Source organism: Rattus norvegicus, chromosome 3 (genome assembly GCF_036323735.1).
Source record: "Rattus norvegicus strain BN/NHsdMcwi chromosome 3, GRCr8, whole genome shotgun sequence".
In the NCBI taxonomy this organism is placed as follows: Eukaryota; Metazoa; Chordata; class Mammalia; order Rodentia; family Muridae; genus Rattus; species Rattus norvegicus.
Window position 1 is genome coordinate 139,023,596 of NC_086021.1, and position 25,118 is coordinate 139,048,713.

The following is a 25,118-nucleotide window of genomic DNA, read 5'->3' on the forward strand; positions in this document are numbered from 1 at the left end:
GGAGGGAGGGGGGAGGGAGGGAGGGAGGAGGGAGGGAGGGAGGGGGGAGGGAGGGGGAGGGGGGGAGGGAGGGAGGGGGAGGGAGGGGGGAGGGGGGAGGGAGGGAGGGGGGAGGGAGGGGGGAGGTTTAAAACTTCAGTTGTGCCAGGCAGCAGTGTGCAGGCCTTTAGCCAGCACTTGGGAGGCAGAGGCTAGCCTGATCTACAGAGCTACTTCCAGGACAGTCAAGGCTACACTCAGAAATCCTGTCAAATAGCAAGAACAACAAAAATTAAAATTCAGCAAGGTATAGTGGCACACAACTTTAATCCCAGAACTCAGGAGGCAGAGGCAAGTGGATCTCTAAATTGGAGACCAGCCTGGCCTACAGAGAGAGTTCAAGGACAGCCTAGGCTAGACAGAGAAACCATGTCTCCAGAGAAAAATAATTTATTCTACATTGTGAAACCCAAACCTATCAAATTATAAAAATTAGCCTTTACTAGTTTAAGGTCTAAAAAAAAAAATCACTTGTCTAAGGCAGGGCCATTTTTCCATTTGCACCCCCTTCACCTGATAAATGTTTTATGTGACCTCAGGAATAGAGACTTAAATAAAACTGGTTTTATTTTACCACGAATTAAGACAAAGGCAAATCTGCTTATTGACATGGATATGCCTTGACACTGCACAGAGCACCATCTTTTTCAGAGGTGATTTTTGGACTTTACAATATCAGTGCTGACATGCTGCTGTGTATAAATACACGGTACAGAAGGGAAGAAGTATGCTCAGGCTCTGACGGTTCATGTTGACTTTCAATTTGATGGGACTCAGAACCATCATGAAAACACCTTCTGGATGTATCTATAAAGGTGCTCCTTGCCCATAAAGGTTGGGCTGACGAGGAAAGACTGGGCTGAAAAGTAGCCCAGCAGTTAAAAGTTCTGCAGTTCAGTTCCCAGCACCCATATGGCAGCTCACAACCGTCTGCTACACCAGCTCCAGAGGATCTGATGCTCTGGTACCAGGCAAGCACTCTGACAAAAAAAGTTTTTTTAAAGAGCCTAAAGTTAAAAGGCTGAACCTGAATGGCAGTATCCTCGCAAGCTGGAAGTAAACTGAGGATCAGCACAGGTCCCTCTCTCTGCTTCTCAGCTAGACACAATGCAACCAGCAGCCTTACATACTGCCTTGGACTTCCCTACCATGATATCCTCAAGTAGTCAGCCACAATGACCTTTCCCTGAAGTCGTTTTTGTCAGGTATTCTGTCAGAGCAATGAAAAAAATAACCAACACAGGGCCATCCATGTCTGAAGTTGTTGGAAATGTAATCCCAAGCCATATGTTTTTGGATAAAATTCAAGTTAGCAACTCAAGCAGCTTTCGTTTTGAGACAGGGTCTCACTATGTAACCCTGGCTGGCCTGAAATTCACTTTGTAGACCAGGCTGGCCTTGAACTCACAGAAATCTGTCTGATTTTTCTTTTCTTTAATTGCTACTTCAAGCCAGCTGTAGTTGTAGATGACTTTAATCCTACCATTTGGTTGATAGAGGCAGGAAGATAGATCTCTGTGAGACTTAGTCTACATAATAATTTCCAGGTCTATTCAGTGAGATGGGTCTCAAAAAAAAAAAGATAAATATTTAAACACAATACAATCCAAATTTTTCTCTTTCTTTAACATTTTTTTTTGTTGTTTTGGCTTAGCTTTGTTTTAGAAGACAGGATTTCTCTGTGTAGTCCTGGTTGTCATGGAGCTCATTCTATAGACCAGGCTAGCCTTTTCTTCCCAAGAGCTGGGATTGAAGGCATGGACTAGCAGTCTATGTGGGTGTGTAAGCTTACTTGTCAGAGCAGATGTACTCATTGTCACTGAGCAACCTCTTCAGCCCCAGATACAGTAATGCTACACTTACATGCTGAGAGGAATGACAATGGGAAAATATTAACCCCTTTTTTCCTTTACTAAACCATTATGACTTTTATTTGTTTGAGACAGGGTCTGTATTATGTAGTTCTGGCTGCCCTGGAACTCAAAGAGATCCACCTGCTTCTGCCTCCTGAGTGAGGAGATTAAGGGTGTCCACCATACACCCAGCTTTAAATGTTTCTATAAGATCATAAAACTTCCTGTGTTCAGAAAAAACAAAAACAAAAACAAAACCACTGTGATTCTAACAGACAATAGCCTAGAATCTGAGCTGAGGCTGTTACGGCAGCATTCACTGGCATAGTGTAGTGTGACTGCATGTGAGGTACCAGGCCTACTGAAGCAAGGCTGCAGTGAAGTCCTGTTTCCACACCAGTACTGATGCCAGCACATTACAGATCTATTATGTGTTTGGTTGTGAATTATTGTTTTAGCAGGGTCTCTTGTATCCCAGACTGGCCTCAAACTCACTATATAGCCAATCTCCCAAAGGGAGATGGATTACAGGTATGGGCCACCAAATCTAGTTAATTCTGTCCAAGGGATCAAACTCAGGGTGTTGTGCATGCTAAGCAAGTACTTCACGTCTAGTCCCTTGAATTAATTTCTGATCACTGAACATTCAGAAACTTTTGATTGCTAATTTTTGTGACTCCCACATTCACTTATGCAATCCCATATTGGCTTGTGACCCACAGTTCAAGAAAGATGCATAAAGCAAGAATTTCACTAAGAATAATGGATTGTCATCTAACCAGTGGAAACTTTTCTTCAAATTAAAAGCAAATGTTTCAAGCAGAGTCTATACATAAACAGATGTTGTGGAGGTTTACATGTCATTCTGTACTGAAATTTTACTAGGAATGAAAATATATGTGACTCAGAAATAAGTAATCTTGAAGAGAATCTTAAAGAAAACTGAACCCACTCAATTATTCATATATAAACTCGATTTTTTTCACCACCACTATTTTGAGTCAAAAGATCACAACAAAAATATTTCAGAAATGTGCTTTTTCACTCTACAAAATTAGAAGGGTAAAAAAAGAAACGAAAATATCATTATACAATTAGAGTAATAACTATCTTCTAAAATTCAAATAATCTTAGCCTAAAACAATGTAACAAGGAAAAGTTTGTTGTTTATTGAGACAAGGTCTCATTCTGTGTTACGGCCTGGAAATTCCTATGTAAATCAGACTGGCCTTGAAACCACAGAGATCCTACTGCCTCTTCCTCCCAAGTACTGTGATGGCATTTGCGGCCACACCTGCCTATTTTAATTACCTCTTTATGTGGCTAAGTGAACAACAGACAGGCTATCCTATCAAGCTAAAGCTCAGGGAACCCAGCAGTGCTTCCTACCCTCTTTGGGGGCGGAGAAGAGGGGGAGACCAGGAGAGGGGCGAGGGGGAATGAAGACAAACAATGGAGGAAAAAAGGGGTGTTTTCTGATAAGTCACGTAAGATGATCTGTTCAGCTAGGCTGCACAATCAAACATACGAAATTCAGATCAAAGCCAGGGTGCATACCAGGGTAATATTTAGGTAATATCCTTAGCCAAAGCATTAAGGGGTGCGGGGCGGGGACGGGGGCGGCGACGACCGGACAGACAAGAAGGTGGAAAGAACCTGCTAGACCACCTCTTATTAAAGCAGAAAGACAAGAAACATAATCTGCCTGCATGGAAGAGTGGGGAAAGCAGTGCCCTAGATAGATTGGGAGTATTCCTATAGATAGGTACACAGCACAAAGACCTATTATCAATGATCTAAGCAATGTTTAGGATGTTGGCGTACCCCCTATACGTAAATATAACACAATTAATCCTAAAAGAAAAGTGTTCTAAATATACAGAGACATAAGAATGCAGACTCACTTTCAACGAACAGACCCACTGGTTTTACAACGAGAAACAACGAAACACCAAAAAATCCTGTTATCTGATATAACACCAGAGACGAAGGGGGTAAAGATGAAGTTATCTTTACACGTCTTTTCCTTCTGCCCTTTTAGACGATCTCAGACCGTCTCATTTCACAGGACACACACCCCTTGGGTCTCCGGAAACAAAGCAGGGTCATTAATTCTCTGGCCTGTGGGTGCACGCACGCCCCCCACCCACAAATGATGAGGCCGCCATGTGACTTTCATTAATAAATAAGCCAACCGGAGAGGTCTCAGTGTGCCTTGCACAGTGTGACAACCAGGCGCCACAAAAGAAGGAGTGGCTCCGGACCAGAAAAGCACTGCCACACCGCACCCCCGAGACGCGCGTCGGTCCCCAGCACCGACGCAGAAGCAGCGGCTCCTCCATCCTCCGCCCATCCCGCCTCCCCCGCCCGGGCCCAGCCCGAGGTGACCTCCGGGTGACAGCCCGCGCAGCCTTTTGTGCCGGTGTGTGGGGACTGCCCCGCGGCCCCCCGGTCTCGGAGGGGGTGCGGGGCCGGCGCGCTGCCCTCAGCATCCCGGAGCCGGACCTGCGGAGCCTGCGCTTCAGCCTCAGCCTCCGCCGCGCGGCCCTCAGGCCCGGCCCTCCCCTCACTCACCGGGGCGGCGGGCAGCGGGCTTGCGGGCGGCGGTGCCCGGAGTCAGCTTTCGTGCGGCGAACTGCTAGCGAGCCGCGTCCGTGAGAGTCCGAGCCGCTGAGCTGGCGGTAGCGACTGCTTAGCTGCGGCCCCGGCGAGGGGCGGGCCCGGCGGGGGAGGGGCGGGCGCCGCGCCTCTCATTCATGCCGCGGGGGCGGGGTGTGGGACCCGGATGCCCGGGCAAGTCCCGCCTTCTCCCTGAGGGAGCGCGGCTTCATTGTGTGCAGTGCGCAGGCGCAGCGTTCCTTAGGCTAGGCTACTGGCCACTCTGTAGGATTGATTCATGATACCGAGCTATAAGGTTCATATATTTTCAGCTGGATAGTGTTTTCCGTGTCTATGGACATTCTTAAGAGTTAAAAGAGTTTACTTGGCTTGGCTTCTCGTAGCATCCGACCCAAGAGTCCTCAAAGGTGAGATACCCCTAGTTAGATACTCCACCTGCTGCAGGCCCATTGCCAGCACAGACAGTGGAAGGAAGAAACAGTGTATCCTTTATTTAACTACATCTACCCATTACTTTAGGCCCCCAGCTCCTATTTTATTTTGGTTGTGAGCCTAGCCTTTAACGGCTGAGCCATCTCTCCAGCCCAGCTCCTATTTTATACTACAGAAAACTAACTCGGGATTTGGGGGCACTGAGCCCTCGTAAGAGCAAGGCCTAAGTTCTAGCAGATCAGTGAAAGCATGCAGGAGTTCTCATCATTACCACGGCTAAAATTTATTAGCAGAGGGTGTGGGTACTGCACCTTAGACCTGCTTTAACTTACTATTTTTCCGGGAGGTATCCCCTCCTCCTCCCCTAATAGATCTCATGGAAAATGTCTACCAAGCCATTCCTCCTGCTTTTCAGTAAACCATAAATCTCCTAGGAAAGGGAAAGTAAGAAGGACTCAGTGAATATTTTACCACAGACCCTCTGCTCAACTTCCTCTCTCCCCAAATCAGGCCACACATGAGTGCAATCTGCCATCCCTTCTCTCCCCGCCCTCTCCCCACTTCCCCTCCTCTCCCCTTCCCTTCCCTTCCCTCCCCTCCCCTCCCCTCCCCTCCCCTTCCCTTCCCTTCCCGCCCCCAACAACACCCTGTTGTGTTGTTGCCAGCTTAAAGACCTATCTAATTCTGTCAACTTGGCACATAGGCTAAGGCAGATTAGTACCCAAAAGTCAAGGTACAATGCTTTCATATTCTTGGTCTCTTATTCAAAGTATTGAAATAAAAGCCTACACAGATGTGTAAAAGTAGCAAGAAAATTTAGTTGAAGCAAAGCAAAGCAGAAGGGGAGTGGAGGAAGCAGCAAAGCAAAAACAAAAACAAAAAAAAAAAAATAGAAAAAAATGTTCAGGACACACTGCAAGGGAGCGGCAGGCCACGTGAGTGAAGATACTAAAGGGCTTGTATTGTGTGAGGCTTTCTTACTGCATTCAAGAGAAGTGTCACACAAACTAGAGTTGCTGGGGAAGAGGGTACCCCTGTTGAAGAATTACCTCCATGGGGCTGGACCGAGGGCACATCTGTGGGGCACGTTCTTTTTTTTTTTTTTTTTTCCGGAGCTGGGGACCGAACCCAGGGCCTTGTGCTTGCTAGGCAAGCGCTCTACCACTGAGCTAAATCCCCAACCCCTTCGTGGAGCACATTCTTGATTAATGATTGATGTGGGAGGACCCACCCCTTGTAAGCATATCACCTGTCACTGACTGTAAACCTATACTCATCAGGAAATCTCCCTTGGAAAATATGTCAGCGGTCGTACTGGCTAGAGTTTTATGTCATCCCCACACAGCTAGTGTTATCTGGGAAGAGAAACCTCAGTTGAGAAGATGCTTCCATTAGATTGCTTGAGGTGAGTCTGCAGGTAGAGTCTGAGGGGAGTCTGATTAATAATTGACATGAGAAGGCACGAACCACTGTGGTGATATCACGCCTGGCCCGGTGGTCCTGGGTGCTATAAGAAAGCAGGCTGAGCAAGCCGTAGGAAGCAAGCCGGTAAGCAGCACCCCTCTGTGGCCTCCACATCAGCTCTTTCCTTCTGATCTCTGCTTTGAGTTCTTTTCTGACTTCCCTCAGTGATAGGCTATTTATTACCTATAAGTGTAAGCCAAATAAACCCTTTCCTACCCAAGTTGTTCTGGCCATGGTGTTTTATCACAACAGTAGAAAGCAAACTAAAACAATGGTCTTGCTCGGCACAGGATTATGTGCTACTACACTGATCTGTCAGTCGAGGCCTTCCTACTGGTGTGATAGCAATATAACTGTTGTGGTTTAACTCAGTACTTTCTGATTGGACTTGAGGCCTGCCTCACAGGAAGAAAGTCATACTTGATACTGTAAACCTGGTCAAAAGCCAGTGGCTTGGGAGGTCACAGGCCCTAGGGGAATCTAAATACTATTGTTCTGCTAAATGTTCATGTCGTCAAGCTGCAGTCTAAATATTTATGTTTGTACAGATTAGTGCTGCTCCCAAGATTGGACAGAGAACATTCTGTTTGCAGCGGGAAGCAATTAATGCAGAGATCCGTAAGTGGTCAAAGAGCTAAGAATAAGTGACTGTTGGACACTTAATCCTAAATAGGACATCTGTTATTGCCCCAAGGCTCAGGGAGTATATTGTAAGCAGGGGCAAAAAGAATGCAGAGGCCAATGAATGGGAAGGAATGCTGTGAATTGCTTTCCTCTGAGCATGACATGGTCATGGCCCTTGTGAACTTACAACCATTGTGCTTACCTGCATGAGATTTAGTCAGTGAACATTCCAGCATGGGTGGAGGGGGAGTTCACAAGGCCCCACCCTTAAGTGAGAAGCTCTTGGCAGTTGATGGCTGCTGGGGAAAGGGAAATCAATTTTCTTTAGGGATTTGTCTGCTAATATGTCGCATGATCCAGTGGATGACACCATATCTACACCCTTGTGGGTAGTACTTGATTAGGCTCAGTGAGCGGAGAGAGAAGGGAGAGAAGAGGGAGGGAGGGGGAGAGGGAGAGGGAGAGGATGCATGTACCTGGGAAGGAGATGGATTTGGGAGTTTAAGGGAAGTGGGAGAAATTGAGGGGAAGATATGACCAATATACATTATATACATACATGAAATCATCAAAGAATAAGCCAAAAATACTGTAAAAAATTCTTCCTTGTTTGGGGTGATCTGAAGACTCTTTCCCAAATGCCTGCCATGCTGGATGTGACTGCTCTGTTTTCTGTTCTTCCCAGTTGAGCTGTCTCTAAGCATTAGAAGGGCAGACTCTACCTCTCTCTTTGAGGTCTGGTCATGTTGTCTCTGAAGGGATGAGCTGTCTCTACTGATGTTCTCTTGCCTTAAGCCTAAGAATGGCCCTCCATGGTCTTGAGGCCCTCTCTCCTAATAAAGCTTATTCTCAACCAACCTGCTGAGACCACTTCCTCCCTTGCCCCTTAAACCAGGATCCCCTCGGTCCTTGCTCTTAATCCCAGCAATTAGCAGGAAGGTCTTTTGGACACAGGCTTGCTGATGTCACCTTTCACTTTGATATAAACCAGACCTCCTCACCTTTCCCCTGGGTTGCGGCTGACTTTGCAATCCATTCTCATGCAAATCATCCTCTCTTTTAAGCTCTCTCTCTCCAAAACGTCTCCTCCGTGTGCCAATCTGCTGTCTGTTTTCTTTCATTTGCTTCTCCCAGTCTGGCACTTGAGCCTTATTTTTTTTTTTGGTTCTTTTTTTTCGGAGCTGGGGACCGAACCCAGGGCCTTGCGCTTGCTAGGCAAGCGCTCTACCGCTGAGCTAAATCCCCAACCCAGTTGAGCCTTATTTTACAGCTGTTTCTAGAGCAGCACAGCACTATTTCACTCTGCAACTGTCCCTCTACTAGAAAAGCAACACTTATCCAGCAACACAGGAAAACAGCAGCAGCAACAACAACAACAAAACTGGTTTTCTTTTAAAATCCACAGGGAATTTTTAGAGCGCCCCGTGACCCTTGTGATGGCAGACACAAGTCACACATTCATGCAAACCTGTAGAATGGATGGCAACAAGAGTGAAGCATGGATTCTAGATGGTAGTGACATACCAATGATGGGTCATCAGCTGTGAGTATTCTACTGCAGTAGAGGTTAAGGAGAGGGAAGCTAGTTAAGGCACAACTTCCCAAATTGTGGGTAGTGATCCACACTGAATGAAGGAGTCATGGAAAAATTGGCAACAGTCAAAGGTTTCTGAATATGCAATAGCCAAAAAATTCCCTTCAAAAGCTGGCACGTAATGAGTCTGGGCTATTTCTGATATGCCTAACCCATGTTGCCTCACACAGCTTCACTGCAGTCTTAATTCTGAACACACAACATCCAACAGTTTCTGAAATGGCCTCAAACATATGTGTGCCATTTGGTTCTATGTATTTATGCAACATGACAGTGTCAACATGATGACTATAACATGAAAATAGCAGTCAGACTTCAAGATGGCTCAGTAGGTGCTTGATACACAAACCTGATGACCTGAGTTTGACTCCTGGAACCCCAGAGGAAGAAAACAGACTCCTGAATGTGATCTTCTTATCTCCACATACATGCTGTGACACAAGTACACTCTCATTCTCACACATATACCATCATACATATGTACACAATAATGATAAATTTTTTTTTTTTTGGTTCTTTTTTTCGGAGCTGGGGACCGAACCCAGGGCCTTGCGCTTCCTAGGTAAGCGCTCTACCACTGAGCTAAATCCCCAGCCCCAATAATGATAAATTTTAAAAACAAAATGAAGAATCAATAAAAAGTGTTGAAGGATGTCCCATGTCTTGTAAAGTCAGATATTAGGCCAAACTTTATTCTTATCTATTAATAGTGCCTACAGTATTGGGGAAGGGGCCTTCATACACCATGCTGTGTCAAGGGCGACTTTAGGAATCAGTTCTCTTCTTCATAGCAGGTTCTAGGTATCGAGTTCAAATGATCAGGTTTGTATGTCAAACACTTTTACCCACTGAGCCATCTCCAAGTCTCCCTTAAGGTCAATTCCCTATATAAAACATATCATTGTAGGAGGCAAACTTACTTTTGTCCTTAATGAATGGTAAAATTCCATGTGTACCAAAGAATTGCTTTAAAACAAAGAATTGTATTGATTTATTATAATAAATAAGTGGTGTACTTACATATCTGCACTGATTACCTATTCCATGGGATTGCATAAAAAGTCTTAGGCAAAAAGGGATTGTGAGTGAGAAAAGTTTAAGAAATCTTGGTATAAGGAAAATCTTTGTACTTTCCTCTCATTTTTGCTGTGAACCTAAAATTACTCTTCAAAAAAAAATAGTTATTTTAGTATAAAGTGTGTCTGTGTTGAGGTTTGGTCATTTGCTATTTATTGTAATGCTAAATATTGGTCCCCAAGGCTTGGTTGCCCACAAAGAGGAGACAATCTATACTAGATCCATGTGACTCTATGTGACCTTGCCCCCCAAGTTATCCCTGATTGGTAAGTGAAAGGCCTACAGCCTACAGCTGGGAAGAATTTGTCAGGTGAGGCTTAGGGTTCTCAGGCGTGGGGTCTGAGGAGAACCACGAGGAGAGAGAGACGGTATCGAGAAGGAAGACGCCACGCCTTAAGTGAGTCATGAAAGCATGGCCAATTGAAGTTAAGAGCAGCCCAGATGGAGCATGGCAAATTATAATTTGGGGTTATTGATGGAAAAATAGAGTCTAATAGTGTAGACAGTAGATATCTGCCCAGCTCTAGTGCTCATTAAGGCTTATTATAAATATGAATGTTATATGTCTTTTATCCAGGAACTCCGTGGTCAAAGGCAGAGTAGAAACCCTGGATGGAGATAATTATTTTCTACAACATCTGTGTGTATATGCATGTGAGTACAGATGCCCCAGAGGTCAGAAAAGGGCACTCAATCCCTGGAACTATAGTCACAGGTGACCTGAATACTGCAAACAGAACTCAGATTCTCTGAGGAGCAGATGTGCTATGAACCACTGGACCATGTCTCCAACCCCCTAAAACTATTCTTAACAAATTATTCTTAAACTTTTTTAAAAGACTAATTTATGTGAATGTATGTGTGCCTTGGTGTGTGTGTGTGTGTGTGTGTGTGTGTGTGTGTGTGTGTGTGTGTGTGTGTTACTTACATGCAGGAGTCCATGGGAAGAAGAGGGTTCCAGATCACCAGAAACATGTTACAGATAATTGTAAGCCACCATATGGGTGCTGAAAACTGAATCCGAGTTTTTTGCTAGAGCAGTAAGTGCTCCTAACCACTGAGGCATTTCTCTTGCTCCTCTAATTAAGTATTTTAGAACAACGCATTTTATGGTTATTGTTGTTGTTATTTTAGTCTGGGTCTTACTATGTAGTTGACCTGGAACTTGCTATGTAGACCACGATGGCCTAGAATTCACAGAGATACTCCTGCCTCTGGCTCCCCAGCCCTGAGATTAAAGGTGGTGCCACCTTTAATGTTGCTTTAAATGATGTCTCTTTGCTTCCAACCACCGGCACTCACACTCCCCCTTTTTTGAGAATCTCCACTTGTGTTCATTTCTGTCTTGTCATTGGGCGCCCTTTGAAGTCTCTACTCAGTTGCATATTGTCTCTCCCATTGGACTGTGAACATTTCAGTTACAGAAGCAGGACTGTCTCCTCAGGATACTTATGTCCTCAGACTGGTGAACAGTGGACATATGGTAGTTGTCTGTGGAGGTGATGTTTACTGGTAGCTCAGAAAGGCTCCACAGAGAGGAAGGCTGAGTTATTTTTCTCTTAGCCCCCACAGGTGTCCTTTAATAACTGAACCATACATAGACTCACACACAAGTCTATGGAGGCCACACCTAGCTCTAGCATAAAGCAAAATACATTTAATCCAACTTCAAAACTCCCCATAATCTATGACAGTCTCAAAGTTAAAAGTCCAAAGTTCTAAGTCTCCTCTGGGATTCATGCAGTCTCTTAACTGTAATCCCCTATGAAATCAAAATAAAAAAGCAGACCACATATTTCCAACATCACAGGATGTTATCATTCCAAAATGTCACGGTGCGGAAATAGGAAACCAGCTGGGCAAACTCCAAACTCTCCACCTCCATTTTGATGTCAAAGCAGTCTTCATATTTACAACTCCCTTCATCTTTGTTGACTGAAACAACTTCTTTCTCTTGGGCTGTTTCCACTTCCTGTTAACAACTTTCCCCAGCAGATAGCCCATGGCTCTGGTATCTTTTTTTTTTTTTTAAAGATTTGTTTATTATATGTAAGTACACTGTAGCTGTCTTCAGACACACCAGAAGAGGGCATCAGATCAGATCTCATTACAGATGGTTGTGAGCTACCATGTGCTGGGAATTGAACTCAGGACCTCTGGAAGAGCAGTCAGTGCTCTTAACCACTGAGCCATCTCTCCAGCCCGGCTCTGATATCTTGAACATTTTGGGGTCTCCAAGTCAACTTCAACTTTAGCTTCTTTTTTTTTTTTCTTTTTCTTTTTTCAGAGCTGGGGACCGAACCCAGGGCCTTGCGCTTGCTAGGCAAGTGCTCTACCACTGAGCTAAATTCCCAACCCCCAACTTTAGCTTCTTGTTCCACTGTCTAGGAATGATCTTCTGTGCTCCTCCAAAGGGCTTAGGTCACTTCTCCAGCTCTGCCCTCCGTAGCACTCTAGGCTCTGACTCCACTCCGCTGCTGCTGCTGTTCTTGGTGGTCATCCCATGGTACTGGCATCTCCAATATGCTGGGGTCTTCTGCTGCAACTAGGCTCTTTTCATGGTGCCAAGCCTCTTGGCCTGACCCCTTCAGTCCTGAGCCATCAACTGCAACTGAGGCTGCACCTTTACCAGTGGTCTTTCCTGACCTCTCCATGACCTCTTCATACCTTCAAAACCAGTACCACTTGGATGACTCTTACACATTACCAAGTCTGGCTTTTATCTCTGGAACACAGCTTCTTTGTGCTCTCAGTAAATACTTCCCAGATTTCACCTCAGTAATACTGCTCTCTTCTTAATCACCCATAATATCCTAGCTCCAGTTAACCAGCATCAATTGTCCCAGTAACCCCTTCTGTTCTTGACTCAAAAGTCAAAACCATACAGCTGAAGCTGCTGAGTTCTGCTGCTTACTGGGGCTAAAACATGGCCCCCTTGTTCTATTACATTATCACCAGCTTTCTGTTTTCCAACTCCTTCACTACCTATACTTGCTGTCCTGGAACTTGCTTTGTAGACGGACCTTGAACTCAGAGATCTTCATGGCTCTGTCTCCTGAATGTTAGGATTAAAGGTGAGTAGCACCATGCTTGGACCTAAGCTTTTATTGGTAACTATGCCTCAAGATCCAGATCAAAAGTTTGTGTCATCCCATGACAATTTGACACATAATCATATCTCCTTGTGTTAAATGAAAGCAAAAACCAGGTCATAATAATATAACTTTGTGTTGTTCAACTGCAAACATATAAACAATAAGCTTAGCTGGGTGGGATCTTGCCCCAAAGTCACCACCCCCTTAATCTGTTTATTTCCTTGAACACAATATTTAGCTTCATTGTGCTTCTTGGTGCCTTTTAATAACTGAACCATACATTTTGCATTTTTCCTTTTTAAGCTTGCTACATTTGATTAAAACACTTCATGGGAGTAAACCAGAGGACAAAGTCTATGCTGTAATTTTTCAAGACTTCCTTTGTTAGTACAGTTAATGTGAATCTCTTCACCTTAACCTCAGGTAGAAGCTTCAGAAAACAGCAAAAGAGCAGCCACATTCTTCACCAAAACATCATAAGAATGATCTCCAGGCAACATACTAAAATTCCTCCCCTCTGAAACCTCTAGAGCAAGGGCTACACAGTTCAAACCACCCTCAGCACCAATGTCTTTCCTGTCTCTACCAGGATGGTCCATTAAGCCCCATGTAAAGCATTCTGCTGCTTCCCAAATCCACATCCCTCCAAACAAAAACATGGTCAGGCATATCACAGTAATACCCTAGTCCCTGGTACCAATCTCTGACTTTGGATTTCCATTGCTGTGAAGAAACACCATGACCTAGGCAGCTTTTATAGAGGACATCATTTAACAGTTTCAGAGGTTTAGCCCAGTACCATCATGGTGGGGAGCATGGCAGCTTTCAGGCAGACATGGTGCTGGAGAAGGAGCTGAGAGTTCTCCATCTTGGTCCTAAGGCAGGCAGAAGGTGACTGTCCTCCAGGCAGCTAGGAGAAGGGTCTCAAAGCCCACCCCTACAATGACACTCTTGTTCCAACAAGGCCACACCTCCTAATAGTGCCACCTCTGGGCCAAGCATATTCCAACCATCACATGGGGTTTGGGAGAAAGCCTCCTGTGAGACAGGGCAACCTCACAGTTCCCACAACATATGTTAGGGTTGTACTTTTTGTGTGCAGTAATGAGTGGTCTTTTATTTATCTTGGAGAAGAATTGGAGATTTTGGCCTCCTTGCATGTCTGCTTAGAAAGTCACTTGCTCATTTGTGATTCTGTTTGCACAGTGTTACTACATAGGATCTTTTTATTTACCCACCAGTTCCAAGTGTCCCTACTCATTGAGGCTATCTTACCTTCTTGGTCCACAAGGGAGAGGTAGGGAAGACTTTACTGTTTAGGGGTACAGCGATTTCTATTGCTTGTTATGGTTTGAATATGTCTCCTGAAGTTCCCAAGCTGGCTGTAGTAGCTAATACAGCAGTTTGGAGACGTTGTTGCTGGAGGTAGTAGGTCACTGTGTGTGTTTTTAGAGTGTAGAGTCTCACCCCATTTCCGGTTTGCTCTCTGTGCTTTGTGCTTGAAGTAAGCATTGTGATCTCTCAGCTCCCTTCTCCCACTGTTATACCTCCCTGCCATAGTGGACTCTCAGCCCTCTGGAACTGTACACCTCAATACACACTTCTGTCTCTCAATTGCCTAGTCATGGTCACTTGACCACATAATTATCCAGAGCTCTTAATGATCCCTTCAAGGGTCAATTATGCAATGCTTTAACCTCTTAGACTGCACCAGCTAAATGAACCCATCCTTTCAGTGAGAGCCAGATAGTATCTTTCTGGATTCCCCAAGTCCTTACATTCTAAGAATTCAAAACAATAAATCCCTCCTGAGGGTGCTCCTCTCCTTGAAGGCCATGTGGACTTCTTGCTGATTGTGACTCTTGTGTCTAGAGAGATTAATTGCTTCTCAGTGTAAGGTATGTGTACATGACTGAGGCATTAGCACTGGGGAGGAATCCTAGGCACATATGTACATGATGTCTTTGGTCCAGGCTATGTACCATACCACCACCACTACCACCACCACCACCACCACCACCACCACCACCACCATGCCACCACCACCACCACCACCACTACCATACCACCACCACCATGCCACCACCACCACCACCACTACCATACCACCACCACCACCACCACCACCACCACCACCACCACCACCACCACCACTACCATACCACCACCACCATGCCACCACCACCACCACCACCATGCCACCACCATGCCACCACCACCACCACCACCACCATGCCACCACCACCACCACCACCACCATCACCACCACCACCACCACCACCATGCCACCACCACCACCACCACCATGCCACCAACACCACCACCACCACCACCACTACCATACCACCACCACCACCACCACCACCACCACCACCACCACCACCATGCCACCACCACCACCACCACTACCATACCACCACCACCATGCCACCACCACCACCACCACCATGCCACCACCACCACCATCACCACCACTACCACCACCACCACCACCACCATGCCACCACCACCACCACCACCACCACCATGCCACCAACACCACCACCACCACCACCATCACCACCACTACCACCACCACCACCACTACTACCACCACCACCACCACCACCATGCCACCACCATGCCATCACCATCACCACCACCACCACCATGCCACCACCACCACCACCACTACCATACCACCACCACCATGCCACCACCACCACCACCACCATGCCACCACCACCACCACCACCACCATCACCACCACTACCACCACCACCACCACCACCATGCCACCACCACCACCACCACCACCACCACCATGCCACCAACACCACCACCACCACCACCATCACCACCACTACCACCACCACCACCACCACCACTACTACCACCACCACCACCACCACCATGCCACCACCATGCCATCACCACCACCACCACCATGCCACCACCACCACCACCACCACCATGCCACCACCACCATTTCTTCCTCCCTGATTTTCCACCCAACTGCCATGGCCTTTTGGTTCTTTGGCCTACTTGGTTCTTGGGTTGAGTTCAAATGGAAGAGGAGGACAGAGACAGGGAGTCTGTTTTCCCAGCCATCAACAAGCCACCTTGCTTTCTTGGTATACACACAGGTCCAATCACCTAAAAAGAACTCATAATCCCTGAATAATAATATGGTCAGGGTCATATTTGGGAGCTTCCTAATCCAGACTAGCTACAAATGCAGAAAACTGATGAGATAATCTTCCAGGAGTGTCTTACTTGGTGTTTTACTGCTGTGAACAGACACCATGACCAAGGCAAGTCTTATAAAGGACAACATTTAATTAATTGAGACTGGCTTACAGGTTTAGCGATCCAGTCCCATATCATCAAGGCAGGAACATGGCAGCATCCAGGCAGGCCTGGTGCAGGAGGAGCTGAGAGCTCTACATCTTCATCTGATGGCTGCTAGGAGAATACTGACTTCCAGGCAGCTAGGGTGAGGGTCTTAAGCCATGCCCGCAGTGACACACCCACTCCAACAAGGCCACACCTCCTAATAGTGCCACTCCCTGGGCCAAGCATAGACAAACCATCACAAGGAATGACACAACTGCTTAGATTCTCCTTTGAAATAGACACTTGTCTTCTCGTGGATTCTCCAAAGAACTGACCCTGAAATGGGGACATAGATGCAGAGAATTTATTTGGTAAATGATCTCAGGATACAGGCATGAAGAAACCAGGAGAGGGAGATATGGAAGGGAATAAAGACAGTAAAGAAAGAGTACATTCATGGTCCAGTTACTGTGGGGACCAACTGGGACTCAGTCCTTCTGGGAACTTACTAAGCAACTTTGTGGAACAGCCCTCAGCATCATTTTCCAGGATGATGATGATGAAGCAAACTGTAGCCTCTGTTGACTTCTATCTCTCCTTTGAGTGCCAGTGACTACCTGTGAAAGCCAAGCAAGCTGTCTACCTCAACTCTTCTAGCCATGCTGCTCCTCCAACTGACATCACCCTTAGTATACCACTATCGCCAACATTTCTTCCTCCCTGATTTTTCTACCCAACTGTCATGCCTTTTCTTCTTATTTGGTTCTTGTGTGGAGTTCAAATGGAAGGAAATGGAGTGGGAGGTACCTATCACCCACAGCTTACGCCAGGAAAAGGAACTATGTGGTAGGTTTCTTCTTCCTCCAATTCAGTCTGTCTAACCTGCTCACGTAACTCCCAGTCACTGCAGCTCATTTGAAAGCAAGGGAAAGGAGAAACAGGAAGAAAGCAGACAGCTATCTGACCATTCTCCAACCTTTGCAGGTTGCCATCATTCCTGGATGTTAGCTCTTCCATTGTATATAATTGAAATTGAAAGGTAGCCCTCTCTGTCTTCAGGAGTTGACTTACACAATGACCAAGAGAAAGAAGACTGGAAGGGAACAGGATCTCCAGGTAGACACAGCTCTCATGTCAAGTCTTAGGCTTTAATGCTAGGCATTTCTTACTTGCCTGCTTGTCATCCCAAGAGCTCACGAGAAGGGAGGTCCTGAGCATTTATGTCTTTGAAATAGCACTGAGTTTTGTCCCCTCTCCAGTATCCCAGGCTAAGGTAATAAAATAGTCCAGGCATCTACTTTTTGTTCCCTCCTTGATCTTACACAACTGCTAGATGGGTTTGGAATTAGAAGTGGAGGGGAATGTGAGCTCAAGAGGACAGAGAAAACAGGAGGGCCAGTTGAGAAGCATTTTAGAGGCTAGGATGCAGGGATGGATGATAATTAACTTAGAAACGCCAAGAAAGCTGAGACCCAAGGAAAATTCAGAACAGCCTCGTGTGCATGGAAAAAGGAGTGAGGTGGGGATAGAAGATTTGAATTAAGTTTTAGATGCCTTTGGAATTGAGCAAACTGAAATCAGGAGAATTAGGGAGAGGTGACTGAGGCATGGTTAAAGTATTATTTATCATGGTAGTTTGAAGGAGGCAACCCTACACCCCGCCCCCACCGCCTTAGACTCTGGCTTTTGAACATTTGTTCCCCAGTTGGTGGCACTATTTGGGAAGCTTAGAAGATGTGGCCTTGTTGAAGGAAGTCTGTCTCTGGAGGTGGATTTTGAGAGTTCCAAGAGGTGCAGTCTTCTCTGCTTCATGCTTACCATGAAGGGAGTGAGCGCTCAGCATCCCGCTCCCACTTCAGTACCTGCTGCATGTTGAGCACTCTTCCCTCCTGTGATGGACTCTTGTCCCTCTGAAAGCCTAAGCCAAATCAAAATCTCCATTTAGTTGCCTTGATCATGGTGTTTTATCACAGCAACAGAACAGAAACAGACAATTGACATGCCCTTCACCTAACACTGCACACCCTTCCCCACACTCCTACCATTCTACCCTCCAGCCCAGGGCAGAGCTGAACGTTTAGCCCCTGCAAAGGATAAAGTCTAAAGGATTCCTGGACTAGGGCATGAAGGTGCCCATTTAGGATGAAGGTGCTCTGTTGAGAATAGGGACATGAATAGAATAGTTTTTCATTGCTTCCCAAGTGGGGCTCCTCCACCTCTGCACTCTAGAAATTCTGATCAGCCAAGTAAAAACTAATGATATGATCAAAATGCAATATATATATATATATATATATATATATATATATATAATCTCAAAGAATGACTAAAAGGTTTTTTTTTTTGAGACAAGGTTTTATGTAGCCCAGGCTGGCCCAGCACTCCCTATGAAGACAGAGGATGACCTTGAACTTTGGATCCTTCAGTTTCTGCCTCCCAAGTGCTGGGATGGCAGGCCTACAGCACTAGGCCTGTTTTACACAGTGCTGGGGATTGAACTCAGGGCTTCTTGCATCTAGGCAAATGCTCTACCCACTGAGCTACATCTTCATCCAAGAGTAAAAGTTTTTCTTAAAGAACTAGTGATATAAATATTAGAGATCTCAATAAGCAACCCCTGTCTTCTCCATGACATTCAGCATGGAGGAATTTAACTCTTGTTTTCAAAACTTTTCAAGATGTTACCCACCCAGTCCTGTCTTCCTTCCTTCCATTCCTCTCCTTCCTTTCTTCCTTTTTATTTATTTTAGTAGAGCTTGGGTCAAATGCTACCATTGATCTACATCCCTACTCTTGGCCTGTCCATTTATTTTTAAGCAGGATCTTACTAGGTAGCCCAGACTGGCCTCAAATTTATGATTGTGTCTCTGCCTCCCAAGTGCTATGATTGTAGGTGTGTAGAATGTGCCCCGACAGATTCATGCTCTTAATCAAAAGGAGACTGCCAAAGATGGTTATATTACTTTTCTGATTGATGTAATAAAATTCTTTCCAAGTGCCACTTTTTTAAAATTTATTTATTATGTATACAGAGTTCTGCCTGCATGTATGCCTACAGCCAGAAGAGGACAACAGATCTCATTACAGATGGTTGTGAGTCACCATGTGGTTGCTGGGATTTGAACTCAGGACCTCTGGAAGAGCAGCCAGTGCTCTTAACCACTGAGCCATCTCTCCAACCCCCAAGTGCCACCTTAATGGAAGGACTTATTTTGACTCAGCTAAATGAAATACAGTCTATTTCCAAACTCAGTCATATGAGAGTGAATGGACATGTTTGCCCCTTTGGCATTTCCAAGCCCAGTTACATTGGGGGTTTTAAGTGAACGGTGGACCAGTCATATGGGAGAAAGATAGTTAAGGATACTTTGGCCCCATACTTTTCAGAGTCCGATCATATCAGGAGTGTATGTTAGCCACTATGATCTTTCTGAGCCCTTCTGTCCACCACCCCCATGACATTTCCAAGTGATGTGGGAGGATTGTGTGGGCACATTGGCTCCTATGCCATATGCCAGTCATTTGGGAGGGTATATGCACATGTTGACCCCATAGCATTCCAAAGCCCTGTCATGTTAAAGGGTATTAGTTCACATGTGATTTATGAACACGAGGACCATTATATGAGATGGCTAGTCTTGGTTGTCAATTTGATTCCATCTGGAATTAACTAAAACCCGTGAGGGATTTTTCTTAATTAAGTCACTTGAAGCAGGTAGATCCATCTCTAAGCCAGATCTTTTGAGGAGGGAAGATCCATCTGTAATCTGGACTGCACTTTCTGCTGGCAACCTATAAAAAGGACATGGAAGACAGAAGATTCTTCTCTTTGCCTATTTGCCCTCATTCTTGCTGGCAAGTCCATTCCTTCATTGGCATTAGCACCTACTTCTTTGGGATTCCAGTGCATGCTGAAGACCAGCCGAGACATGTAGTGTCGTAGGCTGAACAACGGCCAGATTCTTGCACGCTCTGTTGGTAGATAGCCATTGTTGGACTAGCTGCACCACAGCCTGTAAGGCTCTTTGTAAGTTCTGTTCCTCCTGAGAATCTTAACCAATACACACATGTTGGCCTGTATGTCATTTTTGAACTCAGTTAGACAGAGGTGTCTGGCCTGTTGTCCCCCAGGCCATTCCCAAGCCTGGTCATATAAAGAGGTGTCTTAGAGTTCGTATTGCTGTGATGAAACACCATGACTGAAAGCAATTTTGAGAGGAAAGTGTTTATTTGGTTTACAGTTCTACAATGTAGTGCATCATTGAGGGAATTCAGGACAGGAACTCAAAGAGGGCAGGAATGTAGAGGCAGGAGCTAATATAAAGGCCATGGAGGAGTGCTGCTTACTAGTTTTCTCATCAGGCTTACTCAGCCTGCTTTCTTATACCACCTAGTACCACAAGCCCAGGGATAGCACTGCCCACAATGGACCGGTCTACCCCCCCCCATTAATCACTAATTAAGAATATACCCTACAGCCAGATTTTATGAGGATGTTTTCTCAATTAAGGTTCCCTCCTTTCTGATGACTCTAGCCTGTGTCAAGTTGACATAGAACTATCCATCACAGAAAGTGTATGATCAGGTTGACCCCATTTCTGAGCCTAGTCATATTGAGGGGTGGATGTGCATGTTGACCCACAAGCCATTTTTGAGTGTGGTCATATGGGGAAAGGTTATGGCTCTGTTGGCCCCTATGCTATTTGTGCTCTCAGTTTTATGGGGATACAGTGTATGGGCATTTTGTCCCCTGTGCCATTTCCAAGCCTGATCATATGGGCTGGGGGACACTTGCCATATGGGGGACTGTTGAGTACTTTATCTCCTATGCCATTTCCACATCTGGTCCATGTAGGTGTGGTAGGAGGCATGTTTGCCCCATGCTATTTCCAAGCAAAGACATAGGGAGGTGGGCTCCCATGCCATTTCCAAACCTGATATGGGGGCGAGGATAAATGGGTATATCAGCCCCGTTAGCCTTTCTGAGCACAATCCTTTAAATGTATGTTTACCCCCATTAGGTTTCCAGGAGTGGTCCTATGTGGGAGTGAAAGGGCATGTTTACCCACTTGGCACTCCTGCCCAGTCATATTGTGTGTGTGTGGGGGGGGCTGTTATATGTGTGTTGACCCCCTTGCCATTTACCCATCTTGCCATCAACTTCAGACTTGCTCACACTCCTTTCCCTTCCAAGCTGCCCTCCCAGCCCCCCGCTACCACTATCTTTCTGCTTTCAATCCTCACTGTGAACTGTGGATAAGTGCATGCATCAGTAACAGTGCGTCTGGCTTCTCACATAGCCTGACTGTTTGTCCTCTTAAGATTTCCTCTGCCAAATAACTTAGTTCAGGGGCAACAGATATTGGTTAAGAGCACTGGCCACTCTCCCAAAGGACCCAGGTTCAATTCCCAGCACCCACATGACAGCTCACAACCATTTGTAACTCCAGTTCCAGGACTTCTGAGGACACCAGGCACATATGTACTGCACAGACATACATGAAGACAAAACACACATTCATATTTTTTTAAAAAAATAGCTTAGTCCATTACTTCTTCTTTTTTTTTTTTTTTCCAGAGCTGGGGACCGAACCCAGGGCCTTGCGCTTCCTAGGTAAGCGCTCTACCACTGAGCTAAATCCCCAGCCCAGTCCATTACTTCTTAACTCATGCTCACTCCTGTTTTTGGGACAGGGAAGAATACAGTCAGATTCTTTGTCACAACGTAACAGGTCCCAATAGGATCCCCAAATTAAAACAAATTTGAGATTTTTATCACACAGTTTCCTCTGTGACCTCCTGAACTGAGACTTTACTATGCCTCAGAGTACACTACAGCTTTTCTAGTTAATAGGTCTTTTTTTTTTTTTTGGAGCTGGGGACTGAACCCAGGGCCTTGCGCTTGCTAGGCAAGAGCTCTACCACTGAGCTAAATCCCCAACCCCCTAAATTCATTTTTAATTAAAATTTTAAATTAAAATACAACTACATTACTTCCTTTCTTACTCTGTCCAATCCCTCGTTTCCCCCTCATTCCTTCCCAAATTAATGGCCTCTTTTTGATTATTGTTAACACACACACATAAACACACACATGTACACACACATAAATTAATCAGTTTAGTGTTGTTTGTGTGTATATGACTTCAGGACTGACCCCTTTGTGTTAGATTACCAATTAGGGGCCTCATCCCATACAGGCTACTTCTTTTCTCAGCATTCATTAGCTGACTTTAGTCTTTGTCTAGAGATGGGATTCCAGGATACTTCCCCCTTCTACATTAGCATGTCTTGTAGATATTATCATTGTTCCTGTCTTCTTTAGGCCACTGTATTGTTAAGGTATCTCGAAAAAAATTCTCTGTCAGCTACAGAAAACACAATCTCCCAGAAGACTGCCTGGTCCTCTTTCTGCCCTCTCTTCCATGATGTTCCCTGAACCTTCGGTGTGATTACCCACTGGGGTTGGGCTCCACAGTATCCATCGATCTCTGCATCATGACCTGCTGTGGTTTTCTGCAATGCTATAAAGTGAAGCTTCTTTGATGAAGAAGAAAAGCTACCTTTATCTATGAATATAAGGATATATTTTAGAATGTAGTTAGTTCAAATCTCTGAAGAAAGACATCTAGGAAGAAAAAAATGAAAAAAAAAACCTACCATGGTCAAGGATCAGTAGAATTAATATTGTAAAAAGGACTATTCTAAGGGGCTGGGGATTTAGCTCAGTGGTAGAGCGCTTACCTAGGAAGCGCAAGGCCCTGGGTTCGGTCCCCAGCTCCGAAAAAAAAAAGAACCAAAAAAAAAAAAAAAAAAAAAGGACTATTCTACCAAAATCTGTCAATGGCATGGGTTTTTGAAACCTTAGAGTTCACTCCCGGTGGTACACCTCCTCCAGCCAGGGCACACTTCCCTCCCAAATTCTTTTCCAAGTGGGAGCCAAGTGTTCAAATTTATGAGCCTTTGAGGGTCATTCTCATTCAAACTTCCACAGGACTTCATAAAACTGAAAAGTTTCTGAACAGCTAAGGAAACTTGAATGAATAAGATAAAAGAGAATCTTTGCCAGATTACATCTATACGTACATCTGCATCTATATATCTATATGTCATCTGTATATGGCAGAAGATTAACATCCAGAATATATAAAGAACTAAAAAATCAAGTCAAAACAAATGAACCAATTAAAGGGGAAGGGTCGTGAATCTAAATAGAGAATTCTCAATAGAAGAAATAAAAATGGCTAAGAACGTATCAGAAAGTGTTCATTATCCTTATCAATTAGGGAATGCAAATTAAAACAAATTTGAGATTTTTATCACACTCCAGAGAGAAAGACCAAGATAAACAGAGCAACTGACAACAGATGCTGGAAGGGTGTGGGGAAAGGGAGAATTTCAAACAGGTATAGTGGCTCTGGAAATCAATATGGAGAATGTTCAAAAGTTAAAAAACAAATCAACCGTATGACCTAGTTATTCTCCTTGGCAAACGCCCAAGCAAGTTGACATCATACTTCAGACACTCGCTCAGCCGTGTTCATTGCTGCTCTATTCACAATAGTTAGGAAATGGAAAAAACCTAAATGTCCTCCAGCCTATGAACGGATAATGAAAATGTGGCACACACAATTGAATACTAGTCACCTCTAAAGAAAAAAGGAAATCATGAAACTTCCAGGTAAATGGGTTATATTAACTGACATAACCCAGACCCAGAAAGCCAAATGCCACATGCTCTCTCTCTCATCTGTAGTTCCTAGAGATTTTGAGATGCAAATGTACAACATGGAGTAACGGCAAACCAGGAAGGTAAGAACGGACCATAGAGTTTGGTGGAGAAGGTAGTAGCAGGATACAGGTAATATGAGTTATGAAACATAAAAACAAAGAGGAATTTCTATCTGGGAAGCTGGAGGGGGACAATAAAGTAAGAGAGAGTTGGAGGAGGGACACATAACACCAATGATGTTTGACATTCTCAAGAAATTATATTATTGTATATTAGTTTTCTTAATATACTATACATATATTTTATGTGCGTGCGTGCACACACACACACACACACACCATAAAGTCTCTTGGGCTTACAATGTTCACCACAAGAAAAGAGCCATCAACTGAAAGCCACAGTACCAAGCATGAGAAGGCTCTGTTCAAGTTGTTTGTCAGGGGAGCCCAAGTGACTGTCTCTCAGAAGTCGAAAAATAAGTTCCTTTTGCTGAAGACAGCACACACTTTGGACACAGGACTCAGAGAATTCATGCTAGTTCTAACATGAAAGCCTTTTTTCTGTAGTGCCAGAAAATATCACATAAACTGCCAAGGGAGGAAAACTACCAAGCTGTGATGGCAAGACATCTCTAAAGGTGCAGTAGTGGCACTCACATCTTGGAGGTAACCAACAGCCGTCTAGTAGAACTTAAGGCCCTCTCAGTAGGAGGGAAGTCATACCTGGCACCAGAAACCTGAGAAACTGCTTGGGTCTAATGAGGTCCTGGATCTTAGGAGACAACCCATTACCACCCCTTTACTAGACCCACATAATTCCTGTTTCCAAATTCTTACAAATTCCTTCTGCAAATCAGTCAAAGGCCTATAAACTATATGCTAAGTTATTACAACAGTGTTTGGAATCAATTTTCTTTATCACTTGCTTTTATTGTTTTTTTTGAGAAAATACCTGATGAGGACTAATATAATATGTGACCAATTCACTTTGGCTCACAGTTGAAGAGGATAAAGTCCACCATGTAGGGAGAGCAGGGAAGTGGGAGTGGAAGGCAACTAACTAACTAGTTACACTGTGTTCACAGTCAGAGAGCAGCAAGAAATGAATGACAGTGCTCAGTGTATTTTCTTTCACTTTTTACTTAGCCCGAGACCCAGCCATGGAATGGTGCTGTCCATGTTCAAGGCGAATCTTCCTTTCCTAATTACATTTTTCTTGGAAGTGCCCTCCCAAACATGTGGGAATGAGCCTCATAATTCCAAAACCAATCAAGG

At 44.8% G+C, this 25,118-nt stretch overlaps 1 long non-coding RNA gene across 4 annotated transcripts in view; it reads left to right on the forward strand.

The window, feature by feature from the left end:
* The first annotated feature begins 4,657 nt into the window (after positions 1-4,657).
* The window catches only part of LOC102550049 (uncharacterized), a 36,052-nt gene continuing 15,591 nt past the window's right edge, over positions 4,658-25,118 (forward strand). For 2 of the 4 annotated variants that reach the window (XR_005502466.2, XR_005502468.2), the window contains exons 1-5: positions 4,658-4,918; positions 6,224-6,348; positions 6,956-7,025; positions 8,437-8,574; positions 10,280-10,356. This is a non-coding gene — a long non-coding RNA (uncharacterized LOC102550049). Of the gene's footprint in view, positions 4,919-6,223; positions 6,349-6,955; positions 7,026-8,436; positions 8,575-10,279; positions 10,357-19,144; positions 20,193-25,118 lie in introns of those variants that run through there. The other 2 variants (XR_005502467.2, XR_010064900.1) reach the window with 2 other exon arrangements.